Here is an 18,014-nt window from a genome sequence, read left to right on the forward strand (position 1 = left end):
GGCAGGGAGGAGGGAGTTCACTTTTTGCAGTTTCAGAGGTGCTAAGAGTATACACATGTTTTATAGACCAAGGAACTGTTGGAGAGGGATCCGAGAGCCAGTCGTAGAGACCAACGCAGTCTGTAATGCTCTGTCTGATAATAACCAGATTATAGCTCCACAATTCCAACAAAGAAACCCAAGCGGTATGAAAGTATCAATTTGCCCATTATCTCTAATGAAATTAAATAATGCATATGGGACCGCACGTTTGAAGAATAAATACACATTAAAATTCTTAACAGTGTGAAGATTAAGGCAATATGATTTTTTAAAGCTTTCATCCAGGGAAAAATAGCTTACTGCTTGCTTTAAGTAAGATTAGCTAGAAAAATCCTATAGTACACCTAAAACAAAGTCTGAGTGGCAACAGGCAAATATTTTAATGTGGAAGGATTTTTATTGGTTTTAATTAGGCAATGACATTTTTGTTGAATGCCTTAAATTTTTAATTACTGCCCAAAAGCACTGAGCATGACACGAGCTATTTACTGAGTCACTGTGAAATACAGTTCAATATTTTCTTATAAATACTTCTTATAGAAACAACAGAAAGGCCTCACTGGAAACATGAGTTATTTTTAGTAATATAGGTGTTTCGGGGCTTGATGTGAACCACAAGGAAGTCACTTGAAAGTATCCCAATGGCTTCCATGGGAGTTGGCTCTGGTCTTTAATAAGCGTTAGTGCTTGTAGTAGATAAAGAAATGTTTTCTTGTGACTGACAATGGCCCGAAACCCAGAATCTGTCACTAAAGGGAAGCCCTGAATATGTGTTGAGTGTTCGGAGTGGGGCTGTAGTTGTGGGGTTTTTGTTTTTGTTTTTTTAAATGGGGTGGGGAAGGTAACACCTAATGTAAACCTCGGGAAAAGTTTCAGATGACAACTGTAGCGGTTGCACGCATGGATGTAATATAGAACATAACATAGATGAGGATTTCACACGAGTTCAGTGCTGTTGATTTACAGCCCAGATCAATTTTGTCGCGGGCATGAGAGAGACAGTACTATACCACCAGTAATGAGTATATATTTATGAATAGCTACAGCTAAGCTGAGGCAGACAAGAAACCAGACATTTATGATAGAGGTTTGTCCTTAATCTTTCATAAAAAATAGAAGTGGTGCCTACAGCTGAAGAGTATGAATCAACTATCCCTAAATTTTAAAGTCTATGGCCTATGTAGTGAGGCACACAGAAGAGGGAAGAATGCAGCAGTAATCTCACAGCTTTATGTAGGTACCTAATTTGTGGAAGGTGGTGCATCTTTCCAAGCTGCCCATGTACTTAGGGGAAAGAAACCACTGTTTTTGAGGCTTTCTAACAGCCTGCACCTGGTTCCTGATCTAGATCATTTCCCGGAGAAGATTTCTCTCCTCTGAATGTATCGTGCCTGCCTGAAACGGGGCAATTTGTGATTACAGTAACCAAAGGAAACAAATGAAATGAGAACAAACCTACAGGCGATACAGATCCCAATCGGATATGCACAGTGAACATCTGAAATAGCAAAGTGATCATAACTTGCGGCCATTTCCTCCTTTCCTTTCAAAGGAAAATGCAAATGAACTCTGGCCAGGAACTATAATGGACACCCTGCTCTCCTTCTTGGGATGAAGTGGAAGCAGCCGGACGATCCTTATCGTTAACCAAACTAGGGAAAACTACGTAAGTGTACGCAATCATGTTTTCTGAATTTTGTGACTATGGTTTTACTCTGTTCAGGAAAGAAACGATTGCTGTATGTGAGTAGTGATCAGCAGAACAGCAAAGCTTGTGACAGCAAAATATAAGGTTTTACTCTAATGTGGTTTACCCGAAGAACAGTAAGATGTGGTTTACATTTTTTTTACAGACAATGCAATCCCATTGTCATGCAGTACATACATCTGAAGTTTTTCTGAGGAATGTACTGCAGATGTGTCTCAATGAGAGTGAAGGAAATGTCTAGGTCACTTATGTTTTTAGAGGCTAGACTTGCGGGGATGAGAGCCCAGAGCAGCAGGAATTGGGGCAGGAGTCCAGAGCTGCGGAGAGTTGCTGCTCGGGCGGCTGAGAGCAGCCCTGGGGTGATGCTGATGCTGGGTGCTCTGTGCACCATCGGCAGGGTGGACTCCTCCTCTGAAAGAGTCACTTCCTCAGTGCACCAGAGTGTGAGAACCTGGCTTTGTCATTGCTTTTCTGTGGCATATCCCTTTTGGTAAAACCTAGACTTTTTATCTGTAGGAAGGGGAATTTATTCTGTTAATCACAGACTAGATCCAACTGTTCCTGCTTCTGTTGGCATAAGCCCAGGTGGTAGGCCCTCTGAGCAGAAAATCTGCCAACTGGGAAGTCATAATAGGAAAAAACAGCTGCTGTTTTTCATGTTGAAATCTTGGGTATACTGTGGAGCCCAAACTGTGGTCTTAATTTTTCATTTCCCAGCAGAAAGATTAACAGTGTTTGAAAGTATCAGTACTGCCTGATCACTACACAGAACATACCTCCAAAACCACCCAGGCCTTATTTAGGACTCAAAGATACATCTCATAGGTGGTCCAGGTATGCAATTTCAGCCTCTAGATACCGTTTACCATTCTTGCGTGAGAGCAATCGGCAGGCAAAAAGGAGGAACTTTATTCTATGCTTCAATGAAGTGCAGTTTTCTTTATTAGATGTTGTTGAGTTTTTGTTAAAGAAGGAAAAAAGACTTAGGCTTGATGAACACAGAGGGACTTGCCTCTGTATCTACAGGGTTTGTTCTTAAGGATTGCTGTCCAACCCTTACTGCTGGAGTCAGTAACACATCTCATGAACCTGGCATACTCCACCAAGTTCTAGCCAATAACTCCTGTGAAGAAAGCTACCTTATCAAAAGCCTTGGAAAAAAAAAAAATGCGTAATTCTGTTTAACATCCTTCATAATCTTAAAACAATGACTCCTGCAGAACAATGACAAGAAAACCAACTATTTGAGACATTAAAATTCTACTACGTAGAAGTTTTCAATAAGAATGCATTTTGAACTCTTTAGCTCTAGTTTGGTTTAGGACTTTCAGCTTTTTACAAAATCAAGCCCCACGTATAAAACTTAACACTGCATCTTGTACCTACTTCATTTAAAGATAAAGAAAAAAGAACCATCTAGAAATCCTGATAACATTAGCACGGAGGAGACCAAGATGGAAGAGTTACCTTGGATTGCCTGTGCCTTATGCTGCTGGAGATATCAGGTTTGTAATTTAAGTGATAATATGTTTTTTTCCTTCCATGGGGAAAATGTTACCACATTGCTGTGCGAGTAACTTGTCCCCAACCAATTTCCAGAACAATATCTAACATCGGCCTGCGAAAGTTTCCTTCGTTGAAATTCAGTATGAAGTTCACTACAGCAATGGTATCTAGGGTCTGATCACTTGTCCATTGAAATGAAATGATAGCTTTCTATTCATCTCATTATGCATGAAATTAAGATAGAATCCAGGAAAGATATCAGCTTCCAATGTACTCTTGTACTGAAAAAGTGCTTCTCCCCTGCCACTCTCGCCCACAACTTCTGTGTGCTTAAAATGGTAGTACATAACATCCTCCAATGTCTGAATTTACGGTGAGAGCCAACAGAATCTGCATCTCGTGCTATAGGGATGGATGATGAAGAAAACCATATTGATGTTTTAAGAGCAAAGCTTTACTTACATTTCTTGAATACATCCATCAGTCTTGATTATTTTCTACTGATGAATATTAGTAATTGCTTTTATTGTGCCCTATTCAACACTATCATAAGTGTTTCACTCCAGCTTTTTTCCACATGCTCTATTCAAGCTCTTCATGTCACCATTGCGAATAGGAATTTTCAGTGTGTTTTTATGAGAGAGAGAGAAAGAGAGAGAAACCAGGCTGTTTAGTAGGCAGGATAGAAAGTAGATAGTTGCTAGTGTCTGTAGTAGTTAATTTCACATTATTATACCAAGTCTAAGTACTTTTTTTTTTTTTCTGTGAAAAGGAACTTTACTGTAAGTATGTAAATCCAGAGGTACGAAACCTGTTGATTACGTTTACCTCTGAACTTTGGTGCATTTCATAACATTTTCAGGCCCTTCAGGCGGTGTAAAGATCATAGCCTAGAGTTTGAATTGAAGTACTAGGAGTCACTCTGATTTCTGTTTACATTAAGTTACATCAAGTTTTGTTCCTCGGGTCAAATTTTACTGCTTTCAAATTGAGGATGTGTCTTTTGTAACTTTTGATTCAATTTCCTAGCACCATAGAAAGTGGTTTCAGTGGGTTTTTTTTTGGGTGGTGGTGGGGAGATTGGGGTTTTTCAGCTGCAGGAGAACTTTAAAAGTTTGACAGCTTTTAAGATGGCATTTTCCTTTTGTAGAAACTTCTAATATCTGTAAAAATGGCAGAAACCTTCAGAAAATTGTTTGGTTTTGCTCCCTGCATTAACATCTCTGAGAATGTTCGTGTGAGTCACAGGTTGATGACCTACATCTATCTCCTACTGAAACAGCTTCCATATTACAAAATTTATCATCCCAACTGGCACCGACACCATTTCTTGAAGTGTTATCACTGACATGAAGGAGCAGAAAAGGAACTGGTGTCCTTTTTTTGTCCCTGTAAAATAATAGATAATGCCTGAAATACAGGCACAGAGCAGTATTTGAACACTTGCTTTATTGCTCCCTGTGTGACCTTACCTTTGAGACCTCTTTTATAAAGTCCACCTGCCTGAGTACATGAGGATAAAATAAGGATAAACTATAGATCACTAAAATTTTCAGTAATGTTGCTGTTCTTCCATTGAGAGAGTTGCAACAACTGTTTGATGCCTTTTTTCTCTTTGGGGCAAGTGTTTGATGTCTTCATGAAATAGCACTGTGCAAAAATCTACACAGCATGCCCATCCCCGGCACATCTGCCCTCAGTGTTGGATAATGATTGTTCACTTCATATAAAAATTAAAAGCTGCAGAAAGTACGAAGAACATGCTTGATTTGCTTTTGTTCTGTGTAAGAAGGTTTTCAAGGTCAACTTTTTTGGAGACGGGATAAGGAGAAGTGCCTACTTGTGTTCCTTGACGTTTACCGTTCAGGATCTTGTTTTCAATTGCTTCAAATTTTGCCTAGATGTAACTACTTGAGTGGAACGATTTTGGAAAATTGTGAAGCTATTCGCTCATTAGCATAGAAAAATATTTGCTAGTCTGAATTTAAAATAATTATGCACTGTGACTGTCAAATAAATGGTCAATGTTTGGCAGACAGGGGCTGCTATATGTGGCCTGTTCTCTTCGCTATCTATTGAAAATTTGCCCTAATTTGCCCAGGTTCACACGGCTAAATATAGACTTTATTTTTCAGCATTGCTGTTCCCTGAAAATGTTTTCTACCCTCCACATGCTTTGGGTTTTGCAGTGAAGATGTTGGCTGTTCCTGGCGGAAAGGGGAGAGGAAAGCTGCCTGACATAGATGGGAAGGGAAGAAGAAGTAGATCCACTTAGAAAAGAGAGGAGTGGGAGAGCTGGGAAGCGGGCACCCAAGGTAGAGGACATTGTGGCAAGAATTTGGAAAATGAAGCTTGTGCCCATGCAGCTGTTTGGAGCGAGACACAAGTTTTTATGCCTGATTTCTAAGTTGGGCAGGCATTGTATTCAGTGTGTCATCATGCTTCAGCTAATAAATCCTGCTGCAAAATAAATGAGAATTAATTGGGCAGGGTATCTTAGATTAGATAAACCAGGTCTGGGACCTAGGGGAACTTAGTTTATCAGGACAATGAGCTAAGATAACAGGGAGTCAGGTTTTAAAAGGTTCTAGAAAATGAAGTAAGTGAAAATGGAATTAAATGCTGTTATATAGTCAGGAATTCTAAATGGAAATATTTCTGACATTTCTCAGTGGTTAAGGTTGCAGTATAATCTCTTTCTTTTAGCACTGGATATATGGGTACATATGCATATGTCCCCTTCGAATTCAATTCTGCAGTAGCATAGGCTTTTTCTGTAACTTTTAAAGTGAAAAGCGGATTTATGCAGTATCATATAATTCAGGATGGCAAGTTTATGACAATGGACATATGACAAGTATATGACAGATGGAAGCACTGTAAAATCTGGCTTTATCATCATTTCACTATGTGTGCTATGGAACTGTTTAGTTTTATTTCCTCTGCATGGCACAATTTATTTAATTTCCAGGAGTCTTCTGCCTACACATGGTGGTTGCTGTCTGATGAGGCAGAGAGATACAGAATTTCACTGGAGAGAGACATTCATGGCTCCTTATTGAGCAATTTATTTTTGCCCTTAAGTTATAGGACTATTCTGATTAAAAGAATACACTTGTCCTTTATGTATGAAAATTATCATCTTCATAGAAACATACACATATATGAAATTGTGCACGAGGTAATCAAAAAGTATTGTACAAATTCAATACCCCAAATATTCTAATTGGCTATCCCAAGAAAGTTGGTAAATCACCCACTAAAATTTCTACTAGTAATTTAGAGAAGGGACTATGTTTCATGATATATAGGATAAATCTATATTTAGGTTTGCAAATAGTAGCTCTATTTCTAAAATTGTAAATGTGTTCCTATATCCTTTGAGAGGGTGTTCAATATAAATATCCTCCTCGTGCGCTTTCAAATCTAAATATTGATGAGTAGTGTTCTCGTTCTTTTCAACATGAATGTTCCTAACCTACAAAAGGTAACAACAGAAATATCATTCTGTGTCTAAAGGCAGATAGCAGCTTTGCCAAAGAAAAGTCCATAAGGACCTTTAAAAATAATATAATGTTTTACTGCTATTTTTTCAAAATATCAGTACTTTTCTACTGTATACTTGAATCTAAATAGCTGTGCAGTATTACATATTACTTTTTTATGGTGACAGACTCCCACTGTAACTTAAGTTATGAATACATTCTAGGTTATGCAGTGCAACGTACTCATGAAAAGTATTCACATTAAATACCGATAATCTAATATTCACCAATCAAATATTAATAGAATGATGTCTCTAGCTGTACCGCAGGTGGCTTGCTTATGACATGAAAAGTAGTCTTCAGTGCTAAGTTAAAGGTAATGTTGATTGTTATTTTTCAACCTCTGTCAGTTTAGGACCCAACTACTTGGGGGCTGGATCCTTGCCACAGTCTCTTCCGTTCTTGTGAGAAGGATGACTTGGGGCCGATATGGTCCAAAGTTAGGCTTAAAAGAAGCAGATTTTTATGTAACTTACATCTGTCAGAAATATATTTCGCAATTTTTCTCTCTTCTTGAGGACGTGTTTGCTGTGAGCTCTGAATTCTGTGTTTTCCACTTCAACTTAGTCATTCCGTGGTGGTGTTTGGGTTATAGTGGGCAACTTTGCCTCCCGTGCTGCATCCGAGAGCATGACTACTTGGGAGATTTATATATCGTAGATTCTCTCTTCAGCTGCCATCACATTGCCGTATGTGGCTACAAGAAAAAGCCTGCTGAACTGCTGCGTGTCGTGACATTAGCAAGTCTCTGACAATGGTCGCTGCACGCTGTTTCTTACTCAGGAACTGCAAAAGCCTAATAAATATGGAGGATGCTGTTACGGTCATCCCATTGCAGAAAGAAGCCTGAGGGTTTTGCCCAAAATTTTCTTTTGTTCTGTGGATCTATACCCAAAATAGCACCTTCGGGTCCAAGTTCAGGGGCTGCATTTGAGGATGAACCCTGCCAAGGAAAGCGCTGTCTAGCGATTGTAATAACATTTATAGAAAAACTTCTACAATTTCGACCTAGTGTTATCACTGAGTCCCTGACTTAGCATTGCAGCGCCTCTGTGAGACAAAGAAATTATGTACAACATACCGGATTTCTTTCCCAGGGTCGTTCAGGGAGTCAGTGCTAAAAAATTGAACGTAACTTTTCTGAGGCTAGAATCAATACACTAACTACTGCTCAAGTGGTGCTGGGAGGATATTACCTGGTCCTGGGGCACCCCGTAGTAGTCAGAGAGACAAAAAGCTTAGGCTCTTACTTTCGCAACAGGGATAAAATGGCCTCCAAGGTGTTGTTAAAAAGGTCCTCTTGAAAAATTCAGATTTCATAAGATTTATATGAGATGTATTGGCTTATTCAGAACTTTAATTAAAAATCGTAGAAGGTCCTTTAGTTCGTTAATTGAAGATGGTTGCCTGTAAATGAGAGATTAATTTATGCTTGTTTTTAATTGTTGGATGCCACCACAATTGGTGCTGCATAAAAATACATACAGTACGTAAAATATGAATTAAAACAAGCGAATAATTATAACCACATCAGCCTAAAGGCAGGAGGCATTTTAATATCAGAGTCTAGTAATAGTGCATGAATTAAGAAGGATTATTTTTTCTGAGACAGTTCAGAAGTATTTAGCCTTTATTCTGCCCTTATTTAAAATGCCTCATATAATACATCTCAGTATTTTACATAATTTAAGGTTTCATAAAGCATTTTGTTCTCTCCCTATGAAGTTCTTCCAACATACTGAAGCACTCTTAAAATCTTAGATCTACAAACCCTAATCTTTCCAAACAGATCGTTTGGTCTTCGGCTTTGCATTGGTAATCTATAGCAGGCACTGATACTACAGATCAGCTTCCGCACAGTTAGGGAGGTGCTTTGCTTACGGAGATAGAAATGTACTTGGATATATAGGAAGGTGTATACATATAGGGAAAGACATTCCACAGTGGTCAGAACTTCACAGTTGTCAGGCTCTTTAGCATCAAGGTGTCATAGAAAAATGCTTATATTCTCTTCTGTAGACTATTATTTCATTTATTTGGCTAGCAAATGTGCAGCAGAAAGCAGAGTCTGCTCCACTGACAGCCAAATCAGAAAGTCAAGATTCTGTGCTTCTGGGTTCTTAGGAAATAGAAAACACATATGAACTATATGCATGTTTTAGGACACATACTACAGAGAGAAACTGGTTCAACAGCAAGGCTGCCGACCGTCTGCAAAATGTTTCACAACATGCATAATTTTGAATCTTTTTTTCAGTGACTGTTCAACGGGAGTTAACTATATAGGTAAAAATAAGAGTACCTAAGGGCTTCTCTAGATTTGGCTCAGATTTTTGCAGGAAGCTTGTGTTACCAAAAAGCGAGGCCCTTACTGGCCTGAGTGTATGGTAGCAGATAGTACAGCTGTTACCATACTGTGCCTGATTATGTACGTGCCTTTTTATTTAAGAAACTGAGCAACGGAAGGTGTTGTAGTGAAAATGAAGAAGATTCCTACGGGGAAAAAGAAAATAGACGTCTTACCAATTGTAAAAGTTTCACAGGAGCGCAGCGGTTGTATTACCGTATTAATTCCATTATTAAGTTTTTGAGAAACGCTTTACGTATTAATATTAACATGAGCTAGCCTGGATTCAAGCTATTCACTGAGCATAGAAACATTGTCTCAGCTTCCTGAACGCATCTGTCAGCGTATCCTTTGATCCTCCTTTGTAACGTGTCTTCTATTTCGTTTCTGGGTTTCTGGGCCTTTCCTCTACAGAGTCTTCTAACTATAACAGATTATTTCAAAATATGTGGTAGCTTTGTGATGTGAACAAACATCTACTGGGATCAGATTCTTTAAAGTATATATGAATAGTAAATTAGTTAGATGGAGCTCTTGTATGCCTGAAAAGTGTTTCAGTTCCCTCAGCATGTGAGCTTTCTCTACATTAGAAACCAAATCACAATCGAAGAGCCTTACATGGGTTTTATTTTTTGACCTTGGGCAGGTCATTGAGGCCCTCTGTGGCTTGATTTGAAGCTCGGATTCCTGCATGTGCAAAATGTTAATGTTCTGTGCATCAAGGTGTACATTCAGCTTTTTTTTTTTTCCTGTGAAGAAACATATGAATACTAGAGCTGCCTATTTTTTTTTCAAAGTTTGTAAAACTTTTTTTTCTTTTTTTGCTACTTTTGGCCAGTGCTACGTGCACATTTTGTATGTGTGTTTCCAGTCTCTATCTGGCCACCTTACCCCTATCTGCTGCTTTAGTAGCAGAAGTTCTTCTGCAGTTGACAGCACAGAGGCCCTGAGTTGCGCCTCGCTACTCTTACTGGGTTTTAATCTTGGCTACAACAGCTGCTGTGACCCCAGAGTTAACAGTCTGCCTCTGTCCTTTGGCGATGAATGCTACTCTTTCTCCTATGGGAAGAACGGTACGCTTTTTTTTTTTCCCCTGGAAAAGGGGATGACCTGAGAGGCTCTTTTTTATAGCAACTTTTTCACTCTTAAAACTATAGCTGAGGATTTTGTGCACGGTTTTGCACCTTGGGGTATTATGAGGTGATTAAACTACTGAACTACTGCCCATTTGATGGTCCCCCAGGGTCTTCTGCTCCAGGGCCCTGTAGGATTTCTTGACTTTAGGACATACGTATGATGCTCTTATCTATCTTTCTGTCTTTGCTTCCCTCTGCTCACTCTGCAAATGTTTCTAATAGCAATTATTCTTTTTTAAAACGTGACTTTAGGAATAGGAAAATTCTTTCTCTGCTGAAGGGATAAAGGCACAGTTGTCTGCAGGCTTCGCTTAGCTGGCGACACCAGTCCCAGAGCCAAGCCAGCCTCCTTCTGGACAGCAACTCGAACGTTTGAAGGAGACAAAGTCAAAGGGAAGTAACCAAAATGAAAATAGGAATCCTCTTCTCCTGACATCTCTGTCAGCAACCAGCAGAAGCATGTGGCTCCCAATCTTCGCAGGACACGGAAGGCAAGGTAAGTAGTTTGGGCACAATGGACGCGTGAGACCAGCAAAGCTGCTAAGCAGCTCCTGAGGACAGCAATGTGGCTGATGCAAAACCTTGTCCCTTTCAGATTTTGCTGCAGAGCATTTGCAGGAATAAGCATGTTTCATCCCTTCCCAGAGAAACGAAGCCGGTTGCTTAAAGAACCTACTGGTTATGAACTCCAAGCGTCGCAGAGGTGAGTTGTTGAAACCATGTTTCCTGCATTGAAACAGGAAAGGTAACTGCTGTTTATGTCAGGTTTCTTTTGGCTGAAGTTCTGATCTTTTCTTAAAAATTGATACAAACAAGGAGGAGGGGGTTATTGAAATTCATAAAGTTATGTTATAGGGTTAATCAAGAACTGTTGTTGAAAATGATGCATCCTTTTCCTTCTTTGCTTCTTTTGGATAGGCTTCCTGGAATTGCTCATTTAGCATCTTGACCTTTCCCCCTGTCTTTTAAGCTTTCCAAATATTCTTCTTCAGTTTGGCCACAGTTTTTAAAATTTCTGATATACTTGTCTCAGCTGTGTCAGTGCACAAAGGAAATAATCCTCAATCTTTCTGGAGAGCCTATCCCAGCTAAGAAGATAAGTTGTGTCTGGGATCAAGTGTTCAGACTACAACTGTCCAGACGAGCTGATCGGTGACATCATGCCTTCTCTCAGAGGCTTGTTTTATGTAGTCATTCCTTTCGTTATTAGCTTCTTATCATTCCTCTCCCTCTCAACGCTGCTTAACTTTCTCTTGGCTTTTCAGTCAGTTCTTTTAGCTTATTTCTGACTCCAGGGACATCATCTAATTTGAGCAAAAGTACCTTTTTGTATTTGCTAAATGCTTTTGGAACACGAATTTTATTAATGGGAAAAAGTAGTGGACAAAGAATAAGTTATTAGACATTGTGCTCTTTCATCAGTGCCCTAAATTGCTGGATGATGAACATATATATTTGTTTGCTTGTATTCAGAGATTGCTTTTATTTCTTTCTATTCTTTCAGTAGGCAATGCATGCTGATGTGTTTTAAAAAAGCAAAAATAATATCTAATCCTGTGAAATAATACTGTTGGGCATATAGGAAAAGTTTGCTTAGTTGTTTGTGTTTTGCTGAGGTAAACATAGGACCTTCTTATGCTTTTTGCACCGAATGGAAAATTTATTTCAATTATTCTACCTTAACTTGGATTGTCAGTTTAAATTCACCTGCTGAGTGCTATCAACTGGTGTTGGCATCTGTATTCGTGCTTGAAGATGTCCATATTCATTACTGGATTTCTTTAGCTTAACAAAGCTTGGAATTAAATGCAACCCACAAAGCAAGCATTTATCATTCTGCGATACATTGAGAGCTAGTGCTGCTAAAAGAAAGTATTGTTTCAGGCATTAACAGTCCGGTCTGATTATGGAACTCTGTCCGTTTCTGGTGGGAACCACTGCAAGAACAACATCATTACCATCTGTGTCCTCAGCAGAGACTTCATATCTGAACGTTTAGCATTTCAAAAATCCTACAGATGTTGATATTGCATTATTCATTTAGTTAGAGACTGCCACAGCTGTGTACTTTCCTGTATATTCTTTCAAACAATCTGGCAGCAGACTCTAATTTGAGCAGTGCAGAGTACAGACTGCAATTTTGATGGCTATGACTCTGGTATACATGATTTGTGCCTATTTGGCAAACTTACAATCTCTGAAGAAGCAAAATGGAGTATTGTCACTGCACTCCAGCAATTTCAGTATTCCAACGACAATTTAATGGATTGAAAATGAACATGCCTTGTGTACATCTGAATGTTCTTGTGGTACTGAAATTATTTTAGAGAACCCTTTCAAAGCAATACATCAACTTGTCAATCAATAGATTGATGGAGTGAAAGAAGTGGAGTATCAAAGAAAGCAAGAGAAATAGGGAAGGAAAAGGAAGGAGTAAAATAATAGAAAAAAGGAGGGAAAGAGATGGAAGAAAATGTGAAATGGACTGTATGTTAAAAAACTGAAAAGAAGGAAGCAAAATGGAACACAGAAAAACAAAGAAAAAGAAAGAATACTTAAATGAAAGGGAGGAAAGGAAAATCTCAAGCTGAGAAAATATTTGGAGAGGTATGGAAGAACTTTACATAACACCCGAGTTAGCTGCTTGAAAATGTATCAGATTCAAAAACACAGTTTCTAAAATATTTGTAGCGAGTAACTGGTTAAAAGTGCTGTGTTTTGCTATCACCGCACACCAGGAAGAAAAGGGGATTGGAATCCAAATTGCCAAATGTCCATTGAATAAGATTCTTCCCCAGGAATCAGCACAAATGGGTACAAAGCTCTGTTTGTTTATTTCTACTCATAGAATCTGATATTGGAAGTTATTCAATTGCTTGAAAGCGATTTGTTTTCATAGCTTGTGCCTGGGGAGCCAAATCCCAAGAAGCTCTGCAAACTTTACTAAAAATACTTTAAATCCGCAACAGTGATACTGAAAGTGAAAGATGACCTCATCTCAGTGATGTCTCCCAGAAAGAGGGTTGGTGCATTCTGAATTTTCAGGGAGTCGGCTCACCTTTTTTTTTTTTTTTCGTAGTTAAATGTTAATCATCAAAAATAACAAATTCACACATGAACATTGGATGATTCCTGATTCCTTTGCATAGTCTGTTGGGAGAAAGATCAAAGAAAGAACATCCTCATCATATCATTCTGAGTTTCATTGACAGCAATTGAAATCACTGTTCAAAATGCAATGAAAGACTAAGAATAGTCATCTCTGCTGCTGCCATCTAAATTAACTGTCTCAGTTTGGGAAATATTTACCCCTTCTAACATGGCAAAGTAGCAGCTTTTGTTTGATTAATGCAGGATGGACAGACTGTAGGAATATGAATTCTGTGGGCAAGGGGTTTGCAAGGAAATGCCCACAGCGCTTTGACTCTGTGTGACTGCCACAAGTTTTCGTTCATTTTATCTTCCCTGTGATGAGTAATCAATGTAGGAGGGGAGAGCCATCCTCACAGTTCAAAGCAGTAATGGGTTGGTCTTTGAGGGATGTCAACTGGCTTTTCCGTAGCTCCCCAGAAGAACGGGAAGCCTGTTTTTACTCCACCTAGTGGCATTACCTTATTCCTCCTTTGTTCTTATAGTTCTCTTAGGGAAACACTGGTTTTCCAGCACGTTCTAGACTCTGACAGGATGGTTTTTCCAGGGTCAGAAAAAATTAATTTCTCACTGGACAAGACATTTTTTTCTTTTCAGCTCCCGCACAGCAGCTGGGGTGCGGAGGCAGTTTGAGAGGCAGGGCTGGGACTGTGCACGGCTTTAGTTTTCACTCACTCCGAGTGAATGCCACCGGCTTTCTCAATCCTCATCTGAAGAGATGAAGACCCCTGGGCTCTTAAAGCCAATGAATCTTTGCTCTGGGGCTCTGCAGAGAAAGCTCAGTGTCATCATCCTACACTTGTGTGCAAATTCTGTAGTCTTACTGGACTGGACTCTTTAAATAGCACTTTGTGATCATTACAGAGGAGGACCGCGCTATTTCACCTCTCTTTACTTTTCCTTTGGGATTAGTTTAATAAAGTTCCCACCTGTCAGATGCAATCTATTCCACTTGTCAGTGTCTTGCTTATCTAGAGAAAAAAATTAACATCTTTTGGGACAAGTGTAACGAAACACCTGTTCAGCACCCAGTTACAGCCAAGCCAGTAGAGTTCAGTTCCTCAGTTCAAGAACTGGAGGAAGCACAGTCAGTCAACAGTGGAACAGAACAGTTTTATAAAATCAGCGGTGTTTTCGCCTTGAATTCTGTGTCCTATTTGGATTGCCCAGGTGGAATACAAAAGGGTGACAAAAAATATTTGCAGTGTTCTGTATTACTGCAGAGAGACAGACAAAAATATTTCGTTAAAAGTTGAAGACTAGATTTGTAGGAGTAAAGACAAGTATGGGTAGAGTAACTCAAGCATTCGTTCATTCTTCATGCAAGAACATGTTCAAACTGAAAGTGGCAATTAAAACATGTGAGAGGAACCACACCTCACACAACATAGTTAACACGTGAAACTCATCGCCAGAAAATACTGTTAACAGTATTGTTGGGAAAGGCTCGTCATTTACAGCAGTAACAGGGAAACTTAGAATAACTTATACTATCATAAATAGGATTTCAGATTGATCGTGTAGGGCATACAGTCTCAGATGTGAGGGTTAGACATGTAATTTTCCTATGGAATGAGTTATTTCTTAATTAGTTATTCTAAATTTTTCAATAATATCTCTTACATGAATGCTTCGAACAGATGGTATTGGACAATGCTAGACTAAAAGTAGCAGTAGTCTAATATGGAACATAGCGTTACTTTCTCACACATAACCCATCTAATGAACTCCTTAAAAAGGAAAAAAAGTGGGCTACTTTAAAGTAGTTCTTTCCTTTTTTCTAAAATAAAAATAAACAAGACATTTAAAATAAATGTTTATAACTAAACGTCTTATTTTGTAAAGCTTTTGCTGCTGCTGTTCTTGAAAAGAAGATTATATTTTGTCCGTATTTTAAGATCTGATCTAACTATGAAGTATTATGATATCAAATGTAAATATTGTATCTTTTCATTCAGAAGACATGCTCATTGACTACCACTAATATTATTAAGCTATGGATTTTCTAATCTACCCTGCAGCACTTTATCTGTAAATCAGGGTGGAAATGAAAATATGACATTAGATAATGATGGGTAGCATCTTTCCCCACTGCCCTTCTAAAACCAATTTTTTCTTCCTTCTTCTTCTGCTTTTTAAAAAATATTTCTACCCTGATTTTTAATGTTTCCCCTTGATCCTTAGCCATCCATGATTCTTTGATGAAGTCTAATTTTACCAGCATTTTGTGCAGTAACTTTTGCTGAGTTTTATTAACCAGGAGTGTACTTTGATCTTTTCTTTACATGTCCATACTTCTCAACATCAAACAGCAAATATCCTGGAAGCCCTAGCAGTAAAAGAAAAAAATGTTTTAAGCGACCATTGAAATTCATGGGGCAAGTTCAGTTTTTACTTGTGACATTATGAGAAATCAAAGGTTTCGGAGCCTAAAGACAGCTGAGGTAGGGGCTAGGATGTAATATCAATGATACCCATTGTGGTTACAGGAGACGGGCAAAAGGATCGGACACTACATAAACAAGAAGCCCCCAAACAACAGCGAAACAAGACTGCAAGAGAGGGGGATGTGGGAAATCGGTGAGTATATCCACCCGTTCTGATCCTAACTCTACAAATGCTTATTTCTCAATAAGCATATTAAAAAGTACACGCTCTTGTAAAGGGATCTGTGTAGGGATCTAGCCGCATACATATGATCTCAAGTTCTGTATTCAAGTTGTCCCCTTTCAGTCTGTTTTATCTATTTTCAAACTGCTATAGCTTTTTCAAAACCTCCATTGCTTCTGTATATGAATTAAACTAACCAGAAACTCGAGGAGGGCAACTGTGAGAAAAAAGTATTTTTAACTTTCTGGGAGCATTATTAGTTTAATATAGAAGGTGAGAAAATGCCCCTTATCTAGTTTTTCTTGAAAACTGAAGTCCTTTCAGATTGTTTTAGAAACATTGTATTAAAACCGGTATACTTTCAGACCATCACATTTTCTGATGCTGTAATTTTTAGAAGTTATTTTACTCGCACAATGGAAGGACTCGGGACGCTGAGTCAGATTCTCAGCTGGTTTAAATTGCGGTAGCTTCACTAAAAGTAGCAAAACTGCACCAGTTAAAAAGAAGCTCTGGGTGCGGTTAGGTCCTTGCAGGTGCTCTTGTCGTTATTTATATTGCAGTTGCTCCTAGGAGCCGTGCTCCTAGGAGCCACAGGTCCCACTGTGCTGGCGTGACATGTACAAACAGAAAACTTTTCCAATGTAATGAGAAGTGGCACCGTCTTTTGTACGTTAGTGACTAGACAGCATGAGCACTGTGCTAGATTCCCTGCGAATGGCTGTTTCCTTCTCTAAAATAATTAATCTCAGTCATGTTACCCAAGCCTATTGAGAAATCTCCATGCATTAAGAAGAGTGAGGGCATCACGGGATCATAGAATGGTTTGAGTTGGAGGGGACCATCTAGTCCAACCCCCCTGCAATGAGCAGGGAAGTCTGCAACGAGATCAGGTTGCTCAGAGCCCCGTCCAACCTGACCTTGAATGTTTCCAGGGATGGGCCATCTACCACCTCTCTGGGCAACCTGGGCCAGTGTCTCACCACTCCCACTGTAAAAAAAAACTTCTTCCTTATACCTACTCTGATATGATGTTCCTGGAAATAACTTTTGGTTTTGCGTACAGCTTTTTGGGGTTGTACCAACCCTAATACCTTTTTTCATTCTCTCCACTGCTGAAATTGGGGTTTATTCCCTTTCAGTTTTCATTTTCTAGAAAATATATGCTGTTCTGCTTTACAAGTCACCAAAACGCTCCAGACCTTGGGTTTGTTTTTTTTTCCAGTATGTTAAAGAGTAAGTCTACAAATACCAACTGAAATTTTTTGAGCTCTGGATCATTTATTAAAACCACAGTTCCCTGCAGGATGGTCAAACTATATATCTGATTTGCTTTTCAGAATTATAAAGTAAGAAAAATCGCCAAGAGGTGAGAAGAACTGCATAACTGACAGCACTGGTCCCCATGTCAGACAGCACTTAGTTGTTCCTGCAGTCTGTAGCAATGCTTCAAAATCTTTCAGACTCTACATCCGCAGCATCCCTTCAGTTTTCTGCATGCATTATGGATTCTTCTCTTGTGGAAAACATTCCTGCTTTGAAGTGTCAGAGATTTTATTTTTTCACAACAATTGTTTTTAAAATTGTCATATCTTGTTAGCTGCAATATTAACATTAAACTTTTTTTTCTTAACTATATGCAAATTCCAGCAGAGAAAAGAACCTTGTGCTAATGGACCAGACCTATCACCTCCTAAGACATGAGAATTAAATGAAAATGTAGCTAATCACATCGTTATCCCTTGTGTGAGCAGGTCAATGTAAAAAAAAAAAAAAAAAAAAAAAGGATGCTAGAATATGCTACAGTGGAATATATGACAAGGTACGTAGAGGAATATTTATACAGCATTTTCTCAAACTATGAAAAATGTCTTTCTCAAGTTTAGGCTCTGACAAGGAACCTGTGTGGAAGTTTACCTCAGACTACATTCAATGTCTCACTAAAGTAATAATTTTCTATTCGTAGTATT

The 18,014-nt window shown here is 38.8% G+C and overlaps 1 long non-coding RNA gene across 1 annotated transcript; it reads left to right on the forward strand.

The window, feature by feature from the left end:
• The first annotated feature begins 10,898 nt into the window (after nt 1-10,898).
• On the forward strand, nt 10,899-17,763 carry LOC309670855. Its single transcript, XR_014269058.1, has 3 exons — nt 10,899-10,987; nt 15,924-16,014; nt 17,695-17,763. It is a non-coding gene; the product is annotated as an uncharacterized lncRNA (long non-coding RNA).
• The last annotated feature ends 251 nt before the right edge of the window (nt 17,764-18,014 follow it).

This window comes from Vanellus vanellus (assembly GCF_965231255.1).
Source record: "Vanellus vanellus genome assembly, chromosome: 4".
In the NCBI taxonomy this organism is placed as follows: Eukaryota; Metazoa; Chordata; class Aves; order Charadriiformes; family Charadriidae; genus Vanellus; species Vanellus vanellus.